The 27,424-nt window shown below is 39.6% G+C and overlaps 1 protein-coding gene across 1 annotated transcript in view; it reads left to right on the forward strand.

Moving 5' to 3' along the window:
* Positions 1-27,424, forward strand: part of LOC129728488 (trypsin-1-like) — a 56,872-nt gene that overhangs the window by 9,888 nt on the left and 19,560 nt on the right. The window lies entirely within an intron of this gene.

Raw genomic sequence — 27,424 nt, forward strand, 5'->3', positions numbered from 1 at the left:
CCGTATACGGGTCATTTCGTCTAACAAAAATCAGGTATGACAATGAAAATGTTATAGTTTTGTTGAAAAAATAGTAGGATGATATATTCATGATACGACCGCATAGCTGACATAGACCTACGCACCATATTAACAAATTCATTGTTGAGAGTGTTTCAATAATAAGTCTAAAAATCTATTTATGATTATTCAAATCAAGAAACTCTTCATTAAATAAACGCTAAGAGTACCCTTACTAACACGCAGAGAATCCTGAGTCATACTCAGGATACCTTTAACTCGGTGACGGAATCGTGAAAGGAATCGCAAACACGATCCGGAGGATTCTCACTTACGATTCTTATTCAAGAACCCTAGAGCCATATACAGGGCATTCCTGAGGATTCTTTTTTCAAGAATCCTTTTCAAGGATGCTCACGAATCCAATGTGAAGAAGCCTAGAGAATCTATGCGAATCGTATGTGTTCATCCGGGTATACTGTATGAGAAGAATACAACATTTCAAAGTAATAATGCTCTACTTGGAGTAAGACACGATTTGCTATAAGCGAGTGTACACTAGGCTGTCCAAAAATTGCATGATGCCTGGAAACCTGGGGGCTCACCCTTAAAATGAAAGTTTAGGGTGTCAGAAAATATCTTTATAAGGGCGAAATCTTTAGGAAATGATGTTTAAGGGGTGCACAAGCGGGATATTTGAAAAAAGTCAGGTTTTTGAACATGTTTTTTTAAAAACAATCTAACACTTCAAATTTTAATAAATCGTTATGTCTTATTATTTCTAATGGATTCTTTAGGGTTCAAACTATAAGCCAGATTTTTGTTCAGAGCTGTTCAGGGTCCCAAGCATGCATTATGTATTTTTAAATTATCGAAAAAGTTGATTTTTTTAAAAATTCCAGCATTCAATCGTTTGAAGTGGGTACCGTACATTGAGCCATATAAAATTCAATACCGTCAAAAGATGGGAAATTAAGTGGGGAATAACTTTGCCGAAGACACAATATGGCTATCTTTAACCCCAACAAAGTTATTCGTGATTTACTGCGAAGAAAAAATATACACTTTTTTCTATATTTACAATGTTTATTTATAATAGCCAATAATACGAGTCAAAAAAAAAAAATTAATCAATTATTATGAATTTAAGTAATCAATTACTGACTTTTTCGATGAATTGTTTTGTTTTTTACGGTTATTTGCAATCATCAGTAGTGTATTCCCCTTCTCTTCGTCGGACTTTGGACCAAAATCATTGTAGTCTCCTGCTGTCCCGAAAGCTCGTTCCGCTGGATCGTTTATCACCGTTAAAGAGCTACATTTCCTCTTCGCTTCAATGTAATCAGTTTGTGAGTTCCAGCTGGTAGGATCTTCATTCAAGAAACCGCTCTCTAGCCCCAAAATTTGAAAAAAGATCATGGATCTTTCGGTTACATAATCGGCCAGACCTTTTTTGGCCGAGTACTTTCTAACTCTGGTTGAAGAGCTTCCATTACTCCGCTTTTTCAAATTTTCTACCATCTTCCGTTTTGTTTCCTCATCTACTCGATCACTACATAAAGAGAGACTTACATTGAGCTCTGTTAAGTACCAAAGGTGCTTCTCGAACTTTCTGGAAGTGTTTTGGCTTAGCTCTTTATCCTCAAAATTTTGCAAGGACTGCATAAACCTCAAGTCGTTCACTGGTGCATCTGTTGCCACTGGACATTCATACCACCCTTTCACGTAAATTTTCACAACAAACAGCACAAATCTGTGAAGCTGGACATTATCTGTCTCGAATTGATCCCGGAAAAGGTATATTTTGAGACCATATATCGCCCGAGCCATCCACTTGGCGTGGTGTAGGGCACCAGGGCGCCGAAATTTCACTGGATCGCCTTCTCCAAGGCACAATAATGAAAGCTGCAGAAGTTCTTTATAGTCCTTGCGTATGAATTTTTGCAAGATCATTTGCCTGCAAAAATCAACAAGACTTTTGGTTTCCTTTTGTCCGAGTGTTCCTTTAAAGATAATACAATATAAAACATGTTATTTTATTTTCTTGAGGAAACCTCAAATTATAATTAGGTACCAATAGGGAATCCAGCATAATCATTTTCATCTATTGTATCCCATTCGTTTCGGAATGATTTGAATAGAGCGTCATCGGGAGAACTTGTCGGTTGTTCAAAACATGTCATGTAGGCTATTTTAAGAATCAATTCATATACGTGGTGCCTGCACGGAAAATCCAGCAATTTTCTTCCAAGTAGACGTTCTAGGATAACCGCAGCACCATTTTCTTCTCTTGAATTCACATTTGTGGTGTCATAACACTTTCCGCAAATAACTTTATCGAGATTCCAGCGTTTCAAGCTTTTAAAAACTTGTTCTGCTACGACTTTTCCTGTACCGTGTTCTATAAATTCGCAACTGATGATTTGATCAACAGAATCTAAACCCGTCACGACAACAGCTAACTTTTCAGTTTTTTTTGCGATTGAACAACAATTGCTTGGAATGAAAATGAACGACCAAAGACTTCTCTTTTGGAAACTTATCCTGAATTTCTTTAGCAATCTCTTGGCGGGCCTGGAGAATGGAAAGACATATTAAACATCAATATTATAAATCTGTGCAGGCAAACATACTGCTTTGCGTTTTCTGTGAAGAGTAAATTTGCTTAAACTTAGTTCTTGTGGATTGATATCAAAGGCAACAGCTGTGGCTGCTAATACCCCAACAGCCCCATGATTAGAGATTCGGTTTCGGTCAATATTTTCGATAAAAGCGTTTGTTAGTGGTTGTAGTCTTTTACTTCGTCGGACCTGACTTGTATCTTCCACGACTAGTTCTCGGACGTTAATATTCGACCTTGTTGATTTGTTCTCAATTTTTCGTGTTTTCTTTTCACGACACTGTTCACAGGTAACCGGTACATTTGTTTGGATGGCTTTCGGGAACACACACGGAATTTTATTATGTTTCTGATAGTTCCAGAACTCCACGCGGATCGCATCGTGTTGTAATTCGCTTTCGATATTTTCTACGCTGATGTTGAAAAATTCACTCATCTGTATCTTACTCGATTTCAACCTTTCTAATGATCTTGAGTCCCGCTTCTTATAGACCTTCTTTAGTCTTTGCCATGATGCTATAAGCTTGGTAACTCGTCTAACAACGTTTCGCTTGAGCTGATGCGGGAAACCAGCCCGATCCCAAATTGCCATTGCCTCGGTAGACACATTCTGAGCACTTTGTCCCTTCGATGATTTCTGATTTTCCAGGTGGTACCGGAAGTTACTGATGATCTCAAGCTGCGACGGAAAATGATTTTTGGGCAGGTTCTTTCTTGCTATGCCGGACATCAGATCGTATTTGAGCTTCGTTTTCGGCGACATGATAAGTTATTGTTCTATTTCCCGTGACTTCTAGAGATTAACTGATAATGAAATATTTGTCGGAGACGGAGTGTATTTGTTCACTACCTCCTAAACTTTCTCATTTCTCTGTAGAGCGCTGAGTAATGAGAGCACGCATACGTAAATAGCCTTTGTTCAACGATCCCTGGATCGTGGTACGAAAAATATTGCTATTGTTTCATTGTATCTACCAAGGAGTTAGTTTAACAACGATTGCAATAAAGCAGACTTGCAACCTATTGTTCCCTATGCGGTGTATAAAAAATGTACAAGTACTTTGCTATGAATAGGCGTAATCATTTGTGCGTTTTAGTGGTGGGTCGTAGCAATTTTGGTTATTGTGTTGTCGAATACTATATTCTAAATAATTATTCATAAAGTTCGGCAGTAAATATATCAGTAGTAAATCACGAATAACTTTGTTGGGGTTAAAGATAGCCATATTGTGTCTTCGGCAAAGTTATTCCCCACTAAATTTCCCATCTTTTGACGGTATTGAACTTTATATGGCTCAATGTATGGTACCCACTTCAAACGATTTAATGCTGGAATTTTTTAAAAAATCAACTTTTTCGATAATTCAAAAATACATAATGCATGCTTGGGACCCTGAACAGCTCTGAACAAAAATCTGGCTTATAGTTTGAACCCTAAAGAATCCATTAGAAATAATAAGACATAACGATTTATTAAAATTTGAAGTGTTAGATTGTTTTTAAAAAAACATGTTCAAAAACCTGACTTTTTTCAAATATCCCGCTTGTGCACCCCTTAAACATAATTTCCTAAAGATTTCGCCCTTATAAAGATTTTTTCTGACACCCTAAACTTTCATTTTAAGGGTGAGCCCCCAGGTTTCCAGACATCATGCAATTCTGGGACAGCCTAGTGTACACACTCATTATCAAAGACAAAAACCGTTAGGAATGCCGCTGGTGTTGATATAAGCAAGCGTGCACACCCATTAGCAAAAACGAAAACCGTTTTCAAAAGGGAATTGGTAGGCAATAAGCCCACATGGTGGCGCATGAGTGTAACGTTTCGAATAAGGACGAAGAATGTTGAGGATTTTTCTTCGAAGTGGCACGTCTGTTTGTCTGTGCTTTTACTTTTATAAAGGTACATAGATAAATTTCAAAAGCCGTTATTAGTTATTTACTTGGCATTCCGTCATAATGACATGGCCTGATTCACAAAGTTTCTCCAATTCACTCGGTTATTGGCTACCGCTCTCCAATTTCTGGGACACCGTGTACTCCCAGCAGATCTCGTTCCACCTGTCTTCCCGCTGCGCTTCTGGTCGTCTTTTTCCTACCGGATTCGAGGCAAACACCATCTTCGCAGGGTAGTTGTCCGGCATTCTTGTAGCATGCTATGCCCAGCATATTCGTCCAGCTTTAGCCACCTTTTAAATAATGGGTTCGCTGTAGAGTTGCGCGAGCTCATGGTTCATCTTCCGCCTGCATATTACGTTCTCTTGCACACCGCCAAAGATCATTCTTAGCACCCGTCGTTCGAAAACTCTGAGCACTCGCGGGTGTTCCTCAAGCACTGTCCACGTATCATGCCCGTAGAGGGCAACCGGTCTTATGAGAGTTTTGTACAGGTTACACTTCGTACGGGGGCTTAGTCTGTTCGACCGCAATTGCTTGTGAAGCCCATAGTAGACACAACTTCCACTGATAATGCGCCTTCGGATCTCACGGCTGGTATCGATGTTCTCAGTTACCAGGGAGCTAATATAGACAAACTCGTCGACTACCTCGAGCCCATCGCCGTCGATAGTAATACTACTGTCCAGGCGTTGTCGGTCAGCTTCGGTTTCGCCGGCTAGCATATACTTCGTTTTAGACGTATTTACCTGCAATCCAATCCTCCCTGCTTCCCGTCTTAGTCTGGTGTACTGTTCTGCCACCGCCGTAGTTGTTATTAATATTATCATATAAAGGTTGTATCACACATATTTATTTATTACTACTGCCAACAGACATAAAATAACTTGTCCTAATGGCTACTAATATAAAAGTCGACGGAACAATAACAAAAATTTCGAGCGTATAACACTAAATGATAAATGATAACCGAAGGCTTGTGATACTCTGTTGAAAGCGCGTTGTACACCAACGAAGAATGGCAAGGCAGTAAACTCGTGATGTCAGGATATCTGATACAAGCATAGCTGTTTCTCGGTGTAGTTGGAGAGTGTCGATCTGAAGAAGCTGACAGCGATCCTCGTACCTAGTATTACGCATGGGTTGCCGCATGGGAGCGTTCGAAGAGCACAACGTACAAACCGCCGCTGGATCTTTTCGATTCGATGGATAGCATTGTTATAGTGAGGGATCCAGACGTAAAACAGTACTCCAGTGAAGACCGAACCAGCGAACAGTAGAGCGTAACTAAGTAGTGGATATTTTTAAAATCACGCGTCATCCGGAAAATGAGTCCCAGTTGTCTGGAAACTTTCGCTACTATGAAAGATATATGCTGTTTAAAGTAGGGTGGTCGGTATTACCGACTTTTCAAAAAGCCGGTATTTCGGTATTCATAAAAATAAAAACCGCTAAAACCGGTATTTTTATCTTTTTCGGATTAATACAAACCCCTGGACTCGTGGTCTTTGAACCTAATTTTTCAACTACAAAATTTTTAAAATCATAGTTTGGGGAAGTAATGATGATTGTCCGCGAAAAAAAACGCAAGTCATTCTCTCTGTACTACGGTTTTCTGTCGCAGTCTTAAGCAATAACCTGCCGAAGTAAGCCACTGCCGAAGACGTTACCTTCATGAATTTTGATTTGAAATTGAGTTTTTGCCTAGCTTAGCGTTACATCTATGTATGGACGTGTCGCTGCATGATTATGTTTTTGCATTTATGAGTACCTATGCTCCATTACGATCCAGATTTTTTGTAAGATTAGGACCTCTGCGACCATTGTTTTGATCTCTTGTGGTATTCGATCCAGATACAACACTGGATAACAGTGTTTGAAAAACTCCAATGAATGAATCTTGTGATATGATTACGAAGAACATAATTTCGAAACTAATGTAATAACAAAAAAACATGCTGATTTTTTTTAAATTTTCTTTCACATCGCAAAACTTAGATCCAAATTAGTGAATAACTTTAAAATTCGTAGAAAAACAATATTTGAAACTGTTGAGAAGAGTATATGAATGAAGCAAAAAAAAAAGAAATCACGATCAGACCAGAATTGACTTTTTACGAATCCAAATGATTCGAAGGTAAATACTTCTTTATTATGTTCGATGCTCTTTAAACAGTTCGTCCAAATTATTTATTATTATAATTATTTTATCAACTTTAGCTCCTGATGGAGAAACGAAAAATGTGGCATATGAACAAGTTTGTAACTGAAATATAAATAAATATCTGAAATGAGAGGTTGGTAAAGATTATAGAACAATATAGAAAATTATAGAAAAAGTAGAAACTTTTACACGAGTGAGGCCGGGTACATTCAGCTAGTTGCTAATAAAAGCCCGCTGCTGTACGGGCGACGAAGCTTTGATCATGCTACAACTATTTAAATTTCACTTCTTTCATTCTGTAAACACTTTTTATCAACAAAAAATAAATTCTTAATCCAAATTTATATTCATTTATAATTTTTTTAGTTTTACTTTTAAATAGCACAAAATGAATAATGACTTGCGTTTTTTCGCTGACATGATTGTGCCTCAAACTATGATTTTCATAATTTTTGGTTGCCTCTGTAGGTATGAGTGTGTAAAGAGAGTAGCTGTTCTACTTAAAAAATAAATGCTTTGCTTCATTGATATGAAGTTTTTTGACATATTATCGATACACACATCGTCTGAATCCGAGCAGAACAAACAAATTGATAACAAAATTTGTAAATTTGTGATTTGTAAAGCCTACCTAAGTGAGTAGCATTCATTAGCCTAACAATGATGTATGAATATTGTAACAAGTTTTTTTTTCAATTTAAAGAAAAATACCGAAAATACCGGTTTTTTCGCCTCTCCAATACCGGTATTTCGGTACTGGAAAAAATATCGGTTTTACCGGTTCTTGTTTTGCCGGTAAACCACCCTAGTTTAAATGTGAGTGTTTCGTGTTTAAGTTTAGGAGCAGCAGCAATAATCATACATCGATGTTAATGGAAGCGATGGGACGTCCAGTAAAGGGAACATTATTTGCAGCTTAGAAAACTTGGTCTTCATTGCTGAATACGCTCGAGAATTTCTTGGCAAACAGTCTGCACATTGCGGTGGAGCAATCTGCTCTCTCTCCAGCATGTTCTGCCGATGATGTCCATGCCATCAGCAAAGCAAACGAATTGACTGGATTGGTTGAATATCGTGCCCCGCGTGTTGATGTTGAGACAATCACCCTGTCGAAGCCCTCTGCGGGATTCAAATGGTCCCGACAATTTAACCGAAATCCGCACACAGCACTGCGTCCCATTTACCGTTGCCTCTATGAGTCTAATCAGCTTTCCGGGAAAGCCGTTTTCGTCCATGACTTTCCATAGCACTTATCAATCGATAGTGTCATACGTGGCTTCGAAGTCGATGAATAGATGGTATAGATGGGGGTTCTGCATTCACGGTATTTCTAGAGGGTCTGCCGTATGGTAATGATTTGGTCCATCGTAGGCCGTCCTCCCACGAAACCGGCCTGATAACTTCTCACAAATCTGTTGGCTAGCGGTAAAAGTCGGCGCAAAATGATTTGGGAAAGCATATTGTAGGCGGCATTTAAGACGGTAATCGCAAGATAGCTCCCACAGTCCAACTTGTCGTCTTTCGTATAGATAGGGCAGAGAACCCCATCCTTCACCTCACGATCGTTCGTCAGAATACTACCATCTTTATCCCGGCATATTTCAGCTCGCGGCACAAAGCCTTAGTGGGATGCGTTGAGTTTCTGGTAGAACTGTTGCATTTCAAGTAGCGAACCTATACATTAGAGAAATGACAAGACACTCACCGTTAAGGAAACTGTCAACATCAAAACGGGCGAGCTGTATAAATTTGCATTGCCGTTATCCGTTTTGATGTTGACAGTTGCCTTAACGGTGAGTGTCTTGTCATTTCTCTAATGTATAGGTTCGCTAATTTCAAGAGAGTGATGCAGCTGTTCCAGCTCTGCATATTTCTCCTCCACCTCCAGGCGGCGCTTTTTCTCCCGGAAGATTAGGGTTCGCTGCATCAGTTACACCGCGCATGATAGCCGCCCGCGCAGCGTTCTTCTCATTAACCATCCTCCTACATTCCTCGTCGAGCCATTCGTTTCGTTTTGTTCGTCCCACACGCCCGGTGACGTTCTCCGTTACGCTGTTGATGGCTGTTTTGATGGTGTTCCAACAGTCCTCGAGAGGAGCTTCCTCCAGCTGGTCCTTTTCCGACAGTGCAGCTTCGAGCGAATGCACGTAGTTTTCGGCGACGTTAGGTTGCTTCAGCCACGTGAGATTTAACCGGGGCGGGCGTCGGTATCGTATGTTGTTAACAACGGAGAGTTTTGGGCGACTCTTAACCGTCACCAGGTATACCGTAGGTTGCCGTACGCGGGCGGGATCCTACTGCCGGTAACCGAACACACGCCCGGACCCGACACTGACACCGGCTGACGCCGCGGGGGACGCAGCCGCGAAGCCACGCCACCACCGACGACGACGGGCCGAATCGACATTAGCGCTCATATAGGATATGACGTCGATGATGTCTGAAAAATGCCGACAATCAATCAGAACACGGTCGATTTGTGTTTATGTCTGATTCGGTGTGTAGGAGGTTGTGCTGGAAGCAGTTACTATGCACGGCCATGATCTTGGAGGTGGCAAAGTCGATAAGTCTTAGGCCGATGACATAGTAAGCGCGAATGGCGTCGCGAAGCGATTCATGTTGCCATGGTTAAATGCACAGCGGTAAGTGAAGCTGTACATTTAACCATGGCAAAGCGTATTACTTCGCGACACCATTCGCGCTCACTATGTAATCGGCCTTAAGCTCATTTCGTTGGTCAGCTGGTGTACGCTGAACCTGTTTGTATTTCTCCTCTTGGTCGACCTGAGTGATGAAATCTCCGATGACGACCTAGATATCATTTTTTGGCAGTGGTCGTACTCACGCTCCCACTGCGCGTGGAAATCATCCTTGTCGTCTTCTACTACCACCCAATCACCCGTTTGCGCATCTCGCCCATCATACGTCTCGCCGGAGGTCCATCGTGCACTACACTATTTAGAGTTCCGCGTTGGCACGAGGGCCGTCCCGTAAACGTTGACAGACGCTCGGAAGCTCAAAAGAGCCCTCATTTCCTGTCAGCATACGACCAAGTTCCTAACGTGGTTGGTTACACGAACTTACTTTGGTTGCCTGTATCCCAGCTGGCACCGCGTGGAGGTCGGGATAAGAGTGACTGGACAAGAGGCTAAAGACCACGTGTGGGGCATTATCCAGCCCTATACCAGCTTTTATCTTTTTAATTTTCATTAGGTGACAGATTAGCTTCAGCAACCTTTTCTAACGTGTTTTTCATCCAGAGATTAGCCTCTTTGTAATTAAACATGTCATGAAATAGCAACATAGCAACATTGCCCGCATTAGACATTCCGGAAATATCTAATAGTCATGGTCATAGCCAGTGGTGGGCACCGCTAACCGAAAATTTAGCGACGCTAATCGCTAAGTCGCTAACCGGAAAATTTAGCTCGATAATCGCTAAACGCTAAACGCTAAACCCACATTAGCGGAACTTCCGCTAATCGCTAATCGCTAACTTTTTAATATGTAAATAGTAATATCGCTATATTTATTGCTCGTGTTTTGTAAGTTTTGGACCACTTTGATCTGTTTTGGTTAAACAAGCGAAAACAATTACTTTTTAAAGCTATTTACAGTAAGAGGTTTACGAAACGGTATTCTTATTTGATTTTGTATAAACAAGAATAACAAAAGTTATTTAGCTTGCATTGAAAATAGATACTTTTAAAAAAAGTTTTCATAAAAATTCAATTATTATCTGAATCGAACGGTCCTATGACTCGCAAAATACTGGAGCTTTCAAAGAAAGATCTAAGCACATATACTGGTCTAATAACAGGGCATTGTCCGAGCCGTTATCACTTGAAGTTTATGAAAAAAACTTCAAGATGATACAGATCGACTTGAACTGTCCTACAGTACGGTCGCATTTTACCAACAGCTCGAGGCTAAGTCTTAGACTACCGAGAGTTATAGAAATTTTGTTTTTCGCTTTCAACAGGCAACCTTCTTGAAAGACTACCTGTTGAAACGCAAAGTAATAAATTTGTTTTTAACGTTAACGAGTGTTTAGTGAGTAAATTTGGTTTGAGATATTTCCAATTAAATTCTATAGTGAAGTGAAAGTGTAGTGAAGTTTTCCAGTTATGCCTGGAAAAAATAAAAAAGCTAGCTTTGATGCGGCTTCAAGGAAACGTGAGGCATCTCCTCCAAGTGACACTGAAATTTCGACTAACAGGTATGATATTCTTTCTTTCGTTGGGGATCAAGAAATCCAAACTTCTCATACTGAGCATAAAGCCGTTATGAAGAAGGTTAAAGTTCCACCTATTGTGGTATTTGTAGCAAATTTTAAAGCATTTCGATCAGAGCTTTCATCGTTTCTGTCGGATGTGAAAGTTAATTTTCAAATTGGCCGCCAAGGCGAAATTCGTATTTTGGCCGAATCTCTTGATGGCCATAAACATCTTTTACAGTATTTGACTGAAAAGATGTATAAATTTTATTCTTTTGATGCCAAAAACGGAGACCGTTTAAGGCTGTTTTGAAAGGTCTTTCAAATGACCAAACTATTGAGGAAATTAAAGAACGTTTGTCAGAATCACTTGGTTTTGCTCCGAACCAAGTAATTTTGATGAAACGAAAGGCAAATGCCAAAATTAATCAAACTGGAATACATCAGGAAAATTACTTAGTACATTTTAATCGTACCAAAGTAAATAATTTGAAATGTTTGGAAAAAGCACGTGTTTTATTTACACTGTGGTGACACTGGTCACACGAAAGATATCTGCCCCGTGAAAGAGACCACTAATAGTTTCAAATGTGTAAATTGTGGGGGAAATCACAAATCTAATTTCTTTAATTGTCCTGTAAGGTCAAAAATTATTGCTTCCAGACAACGTAGGAATTCTAAGCAACCTGTTGTCAATGTGGGTATACAAAAGACTTTCAATACTGTTCGGGCATCACCAGCACTTTCATTAGCAGGTGTGTCTGTAGGTAATAATTTAAATTCAGATAACAAATTTCAGACAAAAAATCCTGTTCAGGCAACACCAGGCTGTTCATATGCCAGTGTCCTTACAGGTAAAATTTCAAATTCAAACAGTAACAAAACATTCGTGTTTGGTGCTGAAAAGTCAGCCAGTATTGATTTAGGCAGTCCAACTCCAGAAAAGATTGAATACCTACAACAATCCATGCTGCAGCTAATGTTGTTGAACTGTAACTCGATGTACGAGGCTGTTCATGAAGGTATAAAATTTACAACTAATATTGTTATGAAATTGAAATTCAGCAATGATTTTAAATAATGCTGTAAATTTTCTAAATTGGAATGCTCGCTCTTTAAAAGCGAAAGAGGATGAATTTTTCAATTTTTTAACAGTCCACGATGTGCATATTGCAGTTGTGACTGAAACGCTTTTAAAGCCAAATATTAAACTAAAAAAGAACCCAAATTTTATAGTTCATAGGTTTGATAGAATTGATGTTGCCGGTGGTGGAGTTGCAATAGTTATCCACCGTCGAATAAAACATCGTGTTTTACCCCATCTTGAAACCAAAGTTATCGAGAGTTTGGGAATTGAAATTGAAACAAGTATTGGCATTTTATTTATAGCCGCAGTGTATTTGCCTTTTCAATGCACTGGTGAGCGAAAAAATATTTCAAGGGAGATTTGCAAAAACTCACAAGAATTAAATCTAAATTTTTAATCATCGGTGATTTTAATGCGAAACATCGATCTTGGAATAATGCTCAAAGCAATTCCAATGAAAAATATTGTTTAATGATTGCTCGGCTGGATTTTATTCAGTTTTATTTCCAAATGGTCCTACATGTTATTCTTCTATTAGGAATCCATCTACAATTGATTTGGTACTAACAAATCAAAGTCATTCATGCAGTGATTTATTAACTCATGCTGACTTTGATTCTGATCATCTTCCCATAACATTTTCTATTTCCCATGAAACTATTTTAAATCCCACTAGATCTGTGTTAAATTATCACAAGACTAATTGGGATAGATATCGTTCTACGATCGAAGAAAATTTGAATGATGATTTTATTTAACAAAATAGTGCTGACATTGACAGAGCATTAGATAATTTTAGCAGCTTAATACTCAATGCCCGGAATTTGTCAGTTCCTAAGGCTCGAGTGAAATTTAATGCACCAATTATTGACAGTGAACTTCAACTTCTTATACGTTTGAAGAACATACGGAGACGTCAATACCAAAGATCTCGTGATCCTGCTTTGAAAATTATTTTTCAAGAATTACAATAGGAAATTAAACATAGATTCACTCTTGCGAAATGAGAATTTCATGAGAGAAGTTGAACAACTAAAACCTTATTCAAAACCTTTCTGGAAACTTTCGAAAGTTCTTAAGAAACCTTCGAAGCCCATTCCAGTTCTTAAAGATGGTGATTGCATTTTTCTAACGAATGAACAAAAATCTCAAAAACTTGCTCAGCAGTTTGAGAGCGTTCATAACTCCAATTTGAACGTAGTAAGTCCTATTGAAAATGAAGTAAATCAAAAGTATGATCAGATCACACCCCAAGAATTTCTTTCTGAAGAGGTATTGGAAACAAACTTGACTGAGGTGCGAACTATTCTCAAAAAATTCAAAAACATGAAAGCACCAGGAGATGATGGGATTTTCTATATCCTTATTAAAAGACTTCCCGAAAACTCTTTAAATTTTTTGGTAAAAATTTTTAACAGATGCTTTGCACTAGCACATTTTTCTACGAAATGGAAAAATGCCAAAGTCACTCCAATTTTAAAACCCGAAAAGAATCCAGCTGAGGCATTAAGTTATCGACCAATTAGTTTACTTTCCTCTATTAGCAAACTTTTTGAAAGAAGAATTCTTAATAGAATGATAACACATATTAATGAGAACTCAATTTTTGCAAATGAGCGGTTTGGTTTTCGCCATGGGCATTCCACTACTCATCAGTTACTTAGAGTAACAAATATGATTCGAACTAATAAATCTGAAGGCTATTCAACTGGAGCAGCCCTACTAGATATAGAAAAGGCATTCGACAGTGTTTGGCATAAAGGTTTAATAGCGAAAATGTCAAATTTCAGTTTTCCGCTTTACCTTACAAAAACGATTCAAAGTTATTTAACTGACCGCACTCTTCAGGTTAACTATCTAAATGGTAAATCTAATAGATTGCCTGTTAGAGCTGGTGTGCCTCAGCGGAGTATCTTGGGCCCAATCTTATATAACATTTTTACTTCTGATCTTCCTGATTTACCACCAGGCTGTGAGAAATCTCTGTTTTGTGACGATACAAGCATTTCCGCAAAAGGAAAAAGCCTTCGTGTTATATGCAGTCGGCTACAAAAAAGTTTAGATATATTTTCTTCATACTTGCAGAAATGGAAGATTTCCCCTAATGCTTCTAAAACACAGTTTATTATTTTTCCTCATAAGCCAAGAGTTTCATTTCTCAAACCCACCCATAACCACGTTATTAAGATGAACGGTGTGGTCTTAAATTGGTCTGATCAAGTTAAATACTTAGGGCTAATTTATGATAAGAATCTTACTTTCAAGGAGCACATTGAAAATATCCAGTCAATGTGCAATAAGTATATCAAATGTTTATATCCTCTTATCAACAGGAATTCTAGACTTTGTCTCAAGAATAAACTGTTAATTTACAAACAAATTTTTAGGCCAGCAATGTTATATGCAGTTCCCATCTGGACAAGTTGTTGTACAACCAGGAAGAAGACACTTCAAAGGATTCAGAATAAACTTTTGAAAATGATTTTGAAGCGTCCTCCCTGGTTTAGCACGAACGAGCTACATAGGCTCACTAATGTAGAAACATTAGAAAATATGTCAAGCCAAATTATCAACAAATTCCGACAAAAATCGTTGCAATCCTCAATTGCAACGATTAGCTCACTTTATAGTCAGTAAGATAGTTTTAAGTTTATTTTAAGTTATGTTTTATTCCTTTTTTTTCTCCTTGACAAGTAGGTTTGATAATTTTCCTACAATTACATTAACTTAACTGCGAAAGTTAATAACATTCAATAATATAAAAAAGAGTACAAATACATATATATAATAGTGTTGAAATGTCACCATTTGTGGCAGAACACACAATAATAATTCTGAATAGATATTAGTACATAAATAAATCATTACAAACATTCCCCCCCCCCCCCCCCCTATTAAAAAAAAAAAAAAAAAAAACTTCAAGATGATACGTGTAGCTTATGTGGCATGGAAAAAGAAGACTCGGAACACCTGTTATGCCGATGTCTGGCGAATATTAATAAAAGACATAAGTCTTCAATAGGGGGCTGTTAGAACCCTCTGAAATCTGGAGAACAACTCCCAGTACGGTTATTCGCTTCATGCGAAGTGTAATACCAGACTGGACTAATGCTATTGGTCATATCATGACGGCCACTCCCAATAGTGGTACGTTATCCTGACTTAGCAAAATTAAAAAGGGCATATGTCACAAAAGATCAAAAAATTGGTCGCAGTGATAAAATACCCAACACGGAAAAAAAAATCTGAATCGAAAAAGTAGAACCAAAGTTGTCATAATTTCAAGCGCATTGCAATTTACCAAAGTTCTTGGTGTGCCGAAAATTCAATCTAGACCTTCTGCTTGTTCTTCAAAATGCTCCTGTGGCTTGTACGATAACTGAAACTCCATTCTAGGGTAAAAAACTGACGAAAGTAACTTTCGCAGTAAAGTATGTTCATCTTTCGAAACAATTTACGTACGCCATCAGCAATTCACAGTTTTTCTAAATATTTCTATTGTCGCTTCTCTACAAAATTTAGCGAATTAGCAATTAGCGTTTCGAAGGCCAAAATTTTAGCGACGCTAACAGTTTCGCTAACCAGCTCAAAAATTAACGAAATCGCTAAATCGCTAACTGAATTTTAGCGTCGCTAATTACCGAATTAGCGAATTAGCGGAATGGTGCCCACCACTGGTCATAGCCAAATAGCCAATAGTCATCGATGAAAACAACGGTGTTTATCTTTGTATGCAGTTTCGGCGAACTAGAGGTCGCCGTCTTGGGCTTCAAAATGATATCGGACAACATTTTTTTGGTTTCAAGACGACATATCGGCCTCGGAAATCTGTACATCAGGTAAAAAAAGAAACAGGGGAGCATCGTAGCCGCAAGGTTACAGAGTCCGCTTTGATAAGCCATTTGGTTGTCAAAATACTTTAACATGGGTTTATTCTAGTCAGCCTATAGGATTAGAAAGCCTATAGAAAAGAGAGACGCCATGACACTCACTTCCATTAAGCTCACACCAAAACGGCTGGAAGGCCTTTGAAGTTTCGAAAGTTTTGACGCAAAGTATTGCAATCAAGTTGCGATGAAAAAAGGGACTTGCTAGTTTACGGAACAACTTGTATGCAAGTACAATTTAAAAAAAGAATTGTTAATGTTTTTCGAATCCCAGCTCTCGAGGTACGATGCTGGCCTAACAAGTCATTCATCGTAGGTTCGAGTCTTGACTCGGGAGAGACTGTTAGTGTTAGTAAGATCGTAGCGCTAGCCCCGCAATTGTCCTGTACACTTAACGGTTGGCTGCGAAGTCTGTGTATAGTAAACAGAAGGTCAAGTTCCGAATCGGAATGTGACTCTAACACATATCAAATTTAAACATGTTTGATATACGCTTTACTGTCATACGGTTTCATTCCTGTTACGTGAGATGTGTTTGGGTCCCTAAACATATAATATTGAAAAAGTCACGCAAAATAACATCGCGAAGCTTATTTTGGCGGGGTAACCCGCCGTTTTGGTGTGACAGTTACCATAACGGTGAGTTCTACGTCTTCTCTCTATCCTATAGGCTGACTAGTTTTGCTTATAGTTAAATTGAAAAGGTAAACATTGTGTGGCATGCTCGTTAGGATATTTACATTTCGTAAGCCACCGGTCAGTTGGCGACTCATAACTAGGAAGTTTGGTTACTGTTCTGAAGGTATCATAATAAGGATGTTTTGTTCTGTTCGGTTGAGTTTATAATACAAAAATGCCTTGATGTCGTTCTGTTCAGCCAACAATTCAAAATAAGGATGCTCTAGAATGCTATGTTATTGTAACTTGTTTTTTTGCGAGTTAAGTAAACTCTTCCGCAAGCTAATGCTCTAGTTTATGTTGAAATTGTTTTGATTCTCTACAGTATTGAGTAAGCTCGGCAGCAAACTATGGTTTTTAGCCTGAATTCTGATACATCGTGACGGAACATTGGGTAATCTTCGCGGGGTGTGACGTCACAGTATCCTGCTGACTTCCAGGGAATTGTAATTGTGAGGCGGTGTTGGTAGGAGGAACGAGGTTTCGTTAAGACTCCTTCCTCTTGACAAAATAAGTCCTTCTTATAACATTGGTATTGTAGAGCAGTAAGCTTGAAACGTAAGGGTCAAATCTCACACACGAGCACGGATATAAATGAAAAAAAAGCGTATCATTTACTTTAATAGTGATACTTTACTTTAATAGTGATGGGCCAATAATATGAAGTGCGGAATACAGAACACACCTGGGTAATATCACAATAGATCAAATGTCTCTGGTCGCAGTGATGAGTCCACACAGAGAAAAAAAAGGATCAAATGTTGGCAGTTGGCATCACATTGCCCCGATCCGTATGAATTATATATAAGACTCGTGATCACAACAATTCGTAGTCCTTCGTTAAGCTTACACACTAAGTTTCTTTTACCGAACTCAGCAATCTTTTTAACGAGTTCTCAACAGCTGAGCCATCAGCAATCTGTTCAGGAATTTATTTGCTTGACGAGTGTTCGGTAATTTTTCATTCTCGCTGAAACGTCAAACATAGAAGATAGCTCAGTAAAAATTTACAAAGTGTTTATCAAAAATTGCTGCATGTATTTACAATGCTGACTATTCGTCACGAATTACCGAGCGTTTTGTAAATTTACAAAGCTGACGATTCGTCAAAAATTACCGAGCGTTCTGTAAACGTACAGCGAAAAGAGAAAAATGAATACGACCATTGTGAAAGCTGCTGTTACAACCGTTGAATAATTTTATAAAGGTATTTCGGATTGTTTGGATCGATTATACTGGTGTTCCCAGCACATTCAAGTAATAACTTGATACGTTTAATGTTATGATGGATATAGGCTTTTTATTGCAGGCTTCTAGTAAACTGCTCTCCTGTGGTGGAAAAATTTCCATATGCTGACTGAAATGATTTGCATTGTCTCAATCGTAATAGATAGAATCTTGGGTGAAATCATTGTTGCGGATGTGCCATGATATGAAACATTCAACTAAAATACCCAAATACGTACATATTTGATAAATAACAACTTACTGAATAGATCGTGTACTTCCACGTCGTTTTCTTGTAGATTTGAAGGTACGATATCCATTTAGTTTTTTGAAAATCACACTCGAAACGCTTTAAAAACTCAGCTTCGGAACTCTTTGAATATTTGCAAAATGGCGGACTTTTGATGTTTCGTTTTGACAGATGCAGAAAAATTGCCGAACAGTATAGTAACAAACATCAAGAATTCAGGTAGGTGCTGACAGATCGTCAAATATTTACTGAACTTTATGAAAGTGCAGAACATGCTTTAGTTTACAGAAAAGGTCAGGAATTTTTTTTGCTGAGCTCGTCAAGTGCTTTTTGTATAACGGTAATTCGGTAAAAACTTTAACCGACATCAGTTATTTTTGAGGAAATTACAAAATGATCAGTATTTTTTCCAAATTTACTGAAAATGACCGTGATAAAAATTACTGAACAATGAAAACGAGAATAAGTGTGTACGTTTGCGCATTCAGATGCAAACGGTTTTACTTTTTGACACATCAAATTTTCAAAAAAAAAAAAAAAGAAAAAAACAAGGCAAAGGGAATCATTTTTTCAATGGTTAGCGAGGGTAACCGCTGCGTGCATTCATCAAATTTCATCAATGAGGATCAGAAGTCGCTTTACTTTTTGTTGCATGAACATACTTCAAAAATCTAATACGAGATAAGCTCAATTATTGACAAATTTAAAAACACGAAAGAACCTGGTGACGACGGGATCTGTTACATACAATGGAATACTCGCTGCAAACTGCAATTTTAGTAAAATTTTCAATAGCGGTTTCGAAATTGCTTATTTCCAAGTCAAAATTAATAAAGTCCGGGTAAGCAATAAGTTCATTTTTATGGTTATAAGTTTCAAATTAAAGTTTCTGCTCATCAATTTTACCAAAGATAAAATATAAGAAAGACTCCAACTCCAATAATCTTTGGATGTCCCAGGGAGACAGAGCTTGTAATTTTAATTGTAAGATAAATTTTGTGACATACCCTCAATAGTAACAATCTACCAATAAAAACTGTTGTACCGAACGAATTCTATTATAATTTCACAATTAAATCTAGCAAGAGAGCAAGCTTTCAATTTCAGCATCTTATGCCTTAAGCCCGCAAGGAAAACAATTTTATGGATGATTTTTCGGTACTGTTTCTTCGCAAACTTTTGAAAACTTAATTGAAAATATTACGCCCGTTGCCGCAGCTTCTGTGGTTCACTGTGGAAAACAATTTCCCCCGGGCAGGGGGAAGGTATTCGATCCTCCATTTATTCCATAGTCAAGGTTTTATCATTGTCAGCAGTACTGCGAAGCGAGCGTTCCGGAGGAAACAATAACTTACTCGAATGGAGTTCGACGGCGAAAAATATAAGCTCGTATTTTTGCTCGGAAATTTTCACGATTCATTAAACATTCACATTCCCCCGGAGCCGACGTCCGTGGCTCTCCTTCGGATTCTCTACACCATTGGAAATGTTCTGAACGTTGTTAGAGTACATTATGTTTCATTCAAGCATTTTATTTGTCTTTATCGATACAATTTCTGGTGCGATTTGACTTCGGCATGTTAACCAACTTGGCAAAGTAGAGAGGAGCTTAAAAAATGAACATAGCGTCGACATCGCTTAGCATGCCGAGGAAGACAAATGGTGGAAAGTGTTGAGGAGAGGAGAACGTTTCAAAATGATTGCTAGAAACGATTTTGAAACTGATTTTAGTTTGAGTGTTGGTAATGTTGGTTTCACTTACAGAAACTCTGTTGGCATAAACTATTGAAAAACTCTAAAACTCTGAAAAATTGCCCATCGATGATTACTCGCTGATTCCATAGAAACAATGAAAATGATAATTAAATAAGGCCTAATAGCTATGATAATTTCATACATGATCTGAATAATAATTCAACCACACTAATTCATTCGATTTATACAAATTTAAACGACGCGACATGAAAATGCTTAAATAGCGAGAGACAGACGTTTTAAAAACGGAGGAATCAACGCAAGCTACTATACTTACTCCCATGGAATAAATTAAAAAAATAAAAAGTAGCGGATACCCTGTTTAATAACCGAAACCACAATTTCAATATTACAAAAAAAAAAACTAAGTAAGGTCAATTAAAGTATCATTTCTTATTTACTCTATCGTAAAATCTAAAGTCTAGTACTATCCGCCCGAAGTATGCAATTCGTAAAATCTGATGCTCATTTGTTGCGAGAACTCCCGGGGGTGTGGGTGAGGGAATCGTGCGAAGCTCGTATTAATGTTTGCAGTCTGTTTCGGGCGCACCGCACATGGCAAGCGATGATTACAACCCATCTAAACTATGGCCACAAACCAGAAATAGAGCAACACCGCAGCGCTATGCAATGCCTGGTCAGCACGGAATGCAGGGGGACAGCAGCTGGTGTGGGAGAATTTCCCCGGGTTACTCGCGCTATTCGGGCAGTGGAAACGCACAGTGGGCCATCTAGTTGGTCCCACCAGCGCCCACGGTGTGAACAACCCTCCCCGCCAGCCAGGGGTTGAGTAGAAGCGATGGAATGAGGCCGTGTATAAAATTTAATTGCCCAAAATTCAACAGGATGGAAAACTGGCCCAACTTATCGTACAAGCTGAGCAGCAGTTATGTGTATGAATGCTAGGGATGTGTTTATAGTAGGTTTTAGGAATTCGAATGGTTTATAGTAATTTAGGCACTTGTTGGTTGAAAGTGATTGCTAAAAATTCTATAGAAGATATTTGAACTGGATGAACTTTAATATAAAATATTCTGACTGAATTCCTAAAAGACGAATAATTACAGGGCTACCAAACATAGTAAACCTTCCATTCATTTTCAACGATGCTTGGTAAACTGAGGCGGTTTTCGTGTGGTACCATGCGCAATGCTCGAATAAAAACGCTTAAACGTAGTATAAGTTTCACCAATTTCAATACAATGTAGTAATAAGGCTCTAAATGCTATTACTCCAACACTGTGTTACATAGAAGTTGAAATGGCTCGTAGCACTAAGGAACCATTCAAATATTACATAACGCGAAATTTGGCTATTTTCAATACTCACCAACCCCCATGTAACGCAATTTTACATGTTTGCCACACGCAATATAACGCTTCGCTGAATACTCCCCCACCCCTGAGCGCGTTATGTATTATTTGAATGATCCCTAACTTTTAACTTTTCGCTTAAAGATTTTTTTCGTAGAGGTCGCGGTTTTTTTAGTGTTTTGTACATAGCTAATGTGTTCGTGAACTACGTGAAGTATTTTGCAATTTTTTTATACATTTCTTTACATCAACACAGACACTCATTTCTTTCCGGTTGGCTGCCTTGTGTCAACTAACGGCGCTCGTGGAAGTGACTCTACTCAGTGACTTACTAACGATTCGAAAGTCTGAATTCGTTTGTTTCAACTGAGCCGTACGCTGTCAAGCCCGCGAACACACGAATTGAACCATTTTCGCTATATTTGTGTAGGAGTGATTCTCGCAGAAACCATCCCACTAATGACACGAGGTATTTCAAAAAGGATATTTTTGTGTCTAAATGATAGAAAGTAGTGAAAAAATAAGAAAACCACTTTGTATAGATCATTTTGATGGACACTACGGGCACCAAGAAGTCGCACGGGTTTGAAAAAAGTTATATGCAAAACTAGCAGCATGGACATTGAAAGAGGCTGATCGGCGAGCTCTTGATGTTTTTCAACCGTAAAATCTAGCGATCAACCATTGGCGGCAAACCACGCTTCTTGCGTTCTCTTAATTTTTTCTCAAATTTCCTCCTCTACCTGTAAAACACCTTGGAGAACTAGACTTTCTCCACTTTCTCTCACACCGAGTGATTAACTATCCACATGGCGGTGATGATGGACGACGAGACCTGTCTCACCCTGGATGGCAACGACTAGCAGGGCACTTCGTAATTCACCTCCCCCACGAAGCAAGTGTGCACCGAGGAGAAGTTTATTTCACAAACCAAGTTTCTCAAGAAGGAGCTGCTGTGGCTGACAATCAGCGAAAAGGGGATGTCAAAGCTGCTCTTTTTTCGCGCAGGACTGGCCGTGAACGAGGAAATTTATAGTACGAAGTGCCTGCCGGAAGTTGTGTCGTTCTTCAAGAAATACCAAAAGGCCGAAGACGCGGTGTTTTGGCCGGATCTGGCGTCGGCCTACTACTCGAAGCGGTCGTTGTAGGAAATGGAGCTGCTGAATAACGATGTGATACCCAAGGGCGGACCCGCCCAACGTCCCCAAGTTGCGTCTCATCGAGAATTTGTGAGCAAACTTGAAGCGCAAGATCTATTTCAACAATTTTGTCGCGAAAACGGAGGAGGAATTGAAAAAAACGAAGAAAAGGCTTGAAAACATGCCTACACGCCGCTCTCAAGGGCGTAGATTTTTTATGCAAATAAGATAATATATTTACCATTAATGGGAAATTCATCCAACTCAATTATCTGTTTTAGTTTTTTTTCACCACCATCTGAAAAAAGTTCATTTTTTTACCGCAAACGTTACTGTTTTTGAGGTAACGCAATTCTCAGGTGTTCGCCGAGCAATTTATTTCACTTATCTTGCGTGCACGGATTAGCTATTTACAAGAGTTTTGCTGAGCTTCTGCTCTGTCAAATTATGAGCGTTTTTTTCGCCAGAGAAACTATTACTAAGTGCTCTCTCTACAGCAGATGGTGTGATGCACATTGAATGTAAGTTCCAAATTGTTAAGAGAAGAGGAATTTGTTCTCTTTTTAAGATGAAGATGAGCAAAACGAAGCCTGAGGCAAACTGGAAGGTAGTGATTGGCGCAGGCGAAGGAATCATGAATTGTACCAGGCACACAAATCGGCGGATATAATCAAGCGGATAAAGCACGACAGAATAGAATGCCGGAGAAACGATCAGCATAAACTATATTTCGCAGGAATCCCGATAGAGACCGTCGACTTCTAGGTTGACCCCGCACTTTTTGGATGTGTGCTGTCGACCACGACGCCCGCGTAATAGGTGTTAGAGGCGACTGGAGTATAGCAGCCCAAGACCGAGTGATATGGCATCATATTCTGGATTCGGAACTGGATCTATAGTCGGTCTATCGTAGCTAAAGTAAAGTGAGGTAAATAAGTCGGTTCGCCCAACTACCCTTCGGGAAATTAGACCATTTCCGTTGGCATCTCATAATCGAGGAGTATCTTCTGGTACCTCGTATATATCTTATGCCACGTTGGTTTCATACCGGACAAGACGCCGATTGCGTTTACCACGACAACTGTAACTAGCGCTATGGACTACACTGCCCCACCTTACCGACTTACTTTTCTGGTGAAATACTCACAGGATTTCACCTGCGTCACAATGTTACGCCAACGCACTCGGTCCATGGTAGCTTGTCTTCAGTTTCTTGTGCGTCCTATATTTTCGAGATCTTGCTCCTCTTGGTCTAGCCACCTAGCTCGTTGCGCGCCGCTACGTCTGGTACCGGCCAGATTCTAGACAAACATTATTTTGTAGGATTGTTGTGCGGCATTCTTACAACATGTCCCGCCCATTGTACCCTTCCAGTTTCAGAGACTTTCTGGATAATGGGCTAGCCATAGAGTTGCGCCAGCTCGACGTTCATTTTTTGCCTCCATACACCATCCACACATCTTTGGCGGAGGTTGGTCCTAAGAACACGTCGTTCGAAAATGGTTAGTGCTTGCAAGTCCTTCTCGAGCATTGTCCATGTCTCGTGCACGTAGAGGACTGCCGGTCTTATGAGCGTCTTGTACATGGGGCACTTGGTAGGGAGGCGAAGTTTGCCAGACTTCAACGTCTTGTGGAGTCCGTAGATCGACTTCCAGCCACAATACGTCTGCGGATTTCTCTGCTGCAGTTGTTGTCTGACGTTACCAATGCGAGGTACACAAATTCGTCAACCACCTCGAACTCATCTCCGTCGATCACTGCGGTACTGCCTATGCAAGCCTTACCGCGATCGATTCCTCCTGGTAGCGGATACTTGGTCTTAGACTGTTCAGCAACCGCCTGACGCGTCCTCCCGACAAGGTCAGCGTCGTTAGTGAAGCAGATAAACGCCCCGCAATGGTCCTGTACACTAAAAGTCGGCTGCGAAGTTTGTGTATAAATAAACAGAAGGTCAAGTTCCGAATCGGAATGTAGCACCAAGGCTTTGCTTACTATCTTGGTCCTCTACCTCTGCGCCATTCAGGTGTTCATTGTAGTGCTGCTTCCATCTGTCGATCACCTGACGTTCATCCGTCAAGAATCCTTTATCTTTATCCCGACACATTTCAGCTCGCGGCACAAAGCCTGCGTCGAATGCGTTTAGTTTCTTGTAGACTCTCGGTGTTTATTAAGAACGGTACAGCTACTCCATTTCCTCACACTCCAGCGGCGGTTTTTGTCCCGGAAAAGATGGGTCTACTGTTTCCGTTTCTGTTTATATCGACTCACGTTATGACGTGTTCTTTGCTGCAGCATTCTTCTCGACGAGTCCAACAGCACCGTGCGTTGTTAATGGCTGCTTTCACAGTACTCCAGAGGGGTATGGGTAAACTCTCTTTTATCCGGCAACGCTGCCTCAAGGCTTTGCGCGTACTCAGTCGTGATTTGGGGGAGTTTAAGTTGCTCCAGATCATATCGTGGCGGGCGACGGTAGCGGATTTTGTTAACAAGCGGAAGTCTTTTGGCACATTTTGACCATCAGGACATAGAGTTCAGAATCAACGTTTGCGCCACGATAGGTTTGGACGTCGATAATATACGAGAAGAGCACATTATGTTGTCTATTAGCTATCTCCCAATCACACGATCCTGCTTTTTGCCCATCACAATGAAAGCTGTGGCCTGTTTGTGTGGGTTACCGCAGCTCTGGTAGATGGTGTAACCATCTCTGTACGTATGTACCGATACTTCCTTCCTACATGCCTCTTGCAGAGCTACAATGTCGAACTTGCGGACCCTCAGCAAGTCGGAAAGAAAGCGGGTACTTTCAAAAAAATTTAAAGACTTGCAATCGTGAAATTTTGAAACACATACCCTGCAAATACCAACTCCATACGCAGTGTGTTGCCTAACTGGGATAAATGTACAATCTAGCAAGGACTACTCAAAATAGCGGTAAGGAGGCTCGTGCGCACATAAAGTAAGTTGAGGCATACGACAATAGATCAAATGAGGGTCGCAGTGGTTCCTACAGAGGGGAAAATGGACGGAGCAACACTGGCTAGAAGTTTCTGCTTAATGCCAAGCATCGCAGAGCTATTAGACATCATTCGAGAATACTGCAAAAGCCATTGAGGTCCTCTTACAGACAAAAAAGATGCGGCCTGTGAAGATGAGTTTGTCATCAACCATCACCCCCTGGCATTTCAAAGATCGCTTGAAGCTTCACTTGTTGCTCTTTGCAGTTGTTTACAACTATGACCTGTGTTGTTAACTAGCATTTGATTTTGAAACCAGTCTTCCAGGATCTTTTACAGTGACGCCGATACATGGAGATTCCAATGCGTATGGGCTATGGAGTCTCAACTGCTGCTATTGAACGCGCTCTTCATGTTTAGCGTGATGATTGCGCAGTAGCGGATACCCCTTCTTTAGCGCTGGAGTGCTACTTCTGCTGTTCTTGTGACAGATATCTTAACGGTAGCCGAATTGGTTACAGACCATTCACATTCTCGATGTACTCCACCACGGACGGACGGGTCATCTGGTGGTTTTCCTGCCTTCGGCAATAAAACCAGCCTCCATTTCTCTGGGAATATACAGCCATCCAAGACTCCTCTGCATGATAACCCGAAATAATCTGGTGGCCTCTTTTATGGCCTTTCTCATAACAAGGTCCGGAGTCCCGTTTGTGCCGATGCTTCGCTTACCTTCAAAGAGTTAGCGAACGAGTTCCTAATTCATAACCCTTACTTCCTCCCCGATCGCTGCGTTGGTCAACCTTTCCTGGTCTGTGCCTGTGAGATATTGGAACATGGCAAGTGAGGTGACTTATCACCCGCAGTTTTAACAGGCAGATATGAAAGGAATCCCTCTACGATCCACTCCAGCATCGCTGGTCATTGCTCTGCGGGTGCCATCACACCCTTGGTCTTGCCCATTAACCTGTTGGCAGTGCTCCACAGAGTCTTTCGAAGCGAACAAGTTTAACATTAACATATGTATGTGACTTTGTAGCTTGTTTATTATATTCAAATAATTGAACCTTCTCGGTTGTCAACAGGAAGAGCCACCGACTCGACAGTCGTAATTTTCGAAACTCAACACTTAATATAACATAACTCCTGATTCCTGAAACATTTTGATCGTACCAAAGTAAGTAATTTAAAATTTTTAGAAAAAGAACGAGTTTTATTCAATGTGCGAATAAAGTGGGAGAACTTTAAGAGGCATGGAGGTATCCATAATATCACGCAATGCCGGAATTGTCAAGCTTATGGTCATGGAACTCGTAACTGCCATATGGCAACAAAATGCATGATATGTGGTGACTCTTCCCACACAAAGGACATCTGTCCTGTGAAAGAGACCACGAATAGTTTCAAATGTGTAAATTGTGGGGGTAAACACAAATCAAATTTCTTTGATTGTCCTGTTAGGTCGAGAATTATTTCCTCAAGACAACGTAGGTACTCATAACAACCCGTTGTCAATAATATTAATGTGGGTAATCAAAAGACGTTCAATACTGTTCAGGCAACACCAGCCTTTCCTGTAGCTAGTGTGTCTGTAGGTAATAATTCAAATTTAGAAAACAACAATTTAAAAACAAATAATCCTGTTCAGGCACCACCAGGCATTTCATATGCTAGTTTCTTTCAGGTAAAATTTCGAATTCAAACAGCAACAAGCCTTTCGTGTTTGGTGCTGAAAAGTCAACCAGTAATAATTTAGGTAGTCCAACTCCCGAGAAGATTGAATACCTACAACAATCCATGCTGCAGCTAATGTCCGTTTTGTTGAACTGTAACTCGATGTACGAGGCTGTTCAAGAAGGTATAAAATTTACAACTAATATTGTTATGAAATTGAAATTTAGCAATGAATTTGAATAATGCTGTAAATTTTCTAAATAGGAATGTTCGCTCTTTAAAAGCAAAAGAAGATGAATTTTTGCCTTTCTCCTAGAAAGGTATAGCAACCACTGGAAAAACCGAAGGTATAAAAGTGGTCCCAATGGCCGAATGTCATATACCACTCGACTTCTTTCGACGAACTGAGCATTTTATGTATGTATGTGTGTATGTGTGTATGTGAAATAAAAGGTCTAGTTGCGCCATAGGTTGCTATTGAATTTCATTGTAATCGGATTTTTAGTTTAGAGGTTATGTATCAAAATGTAAAAATCACGAAACATCAATATCTCAGAAACC

This window comes from Wyeomyia smithii, chromosome 3 (assembly GCF_029784165.1).
Source record: "Wyeomyia smithii strain HCP4-BCI-WySm-NY-G18 chromosome 3, ASM2978416v1, whole genome shotgun sequence".
Classification (NCBI taxonomy): Eukaryota; Metazoa; Arthropoda; class Insecta; order Diptera; family Culicidae; genus Wyeomyia; species Wyeomyia smithii.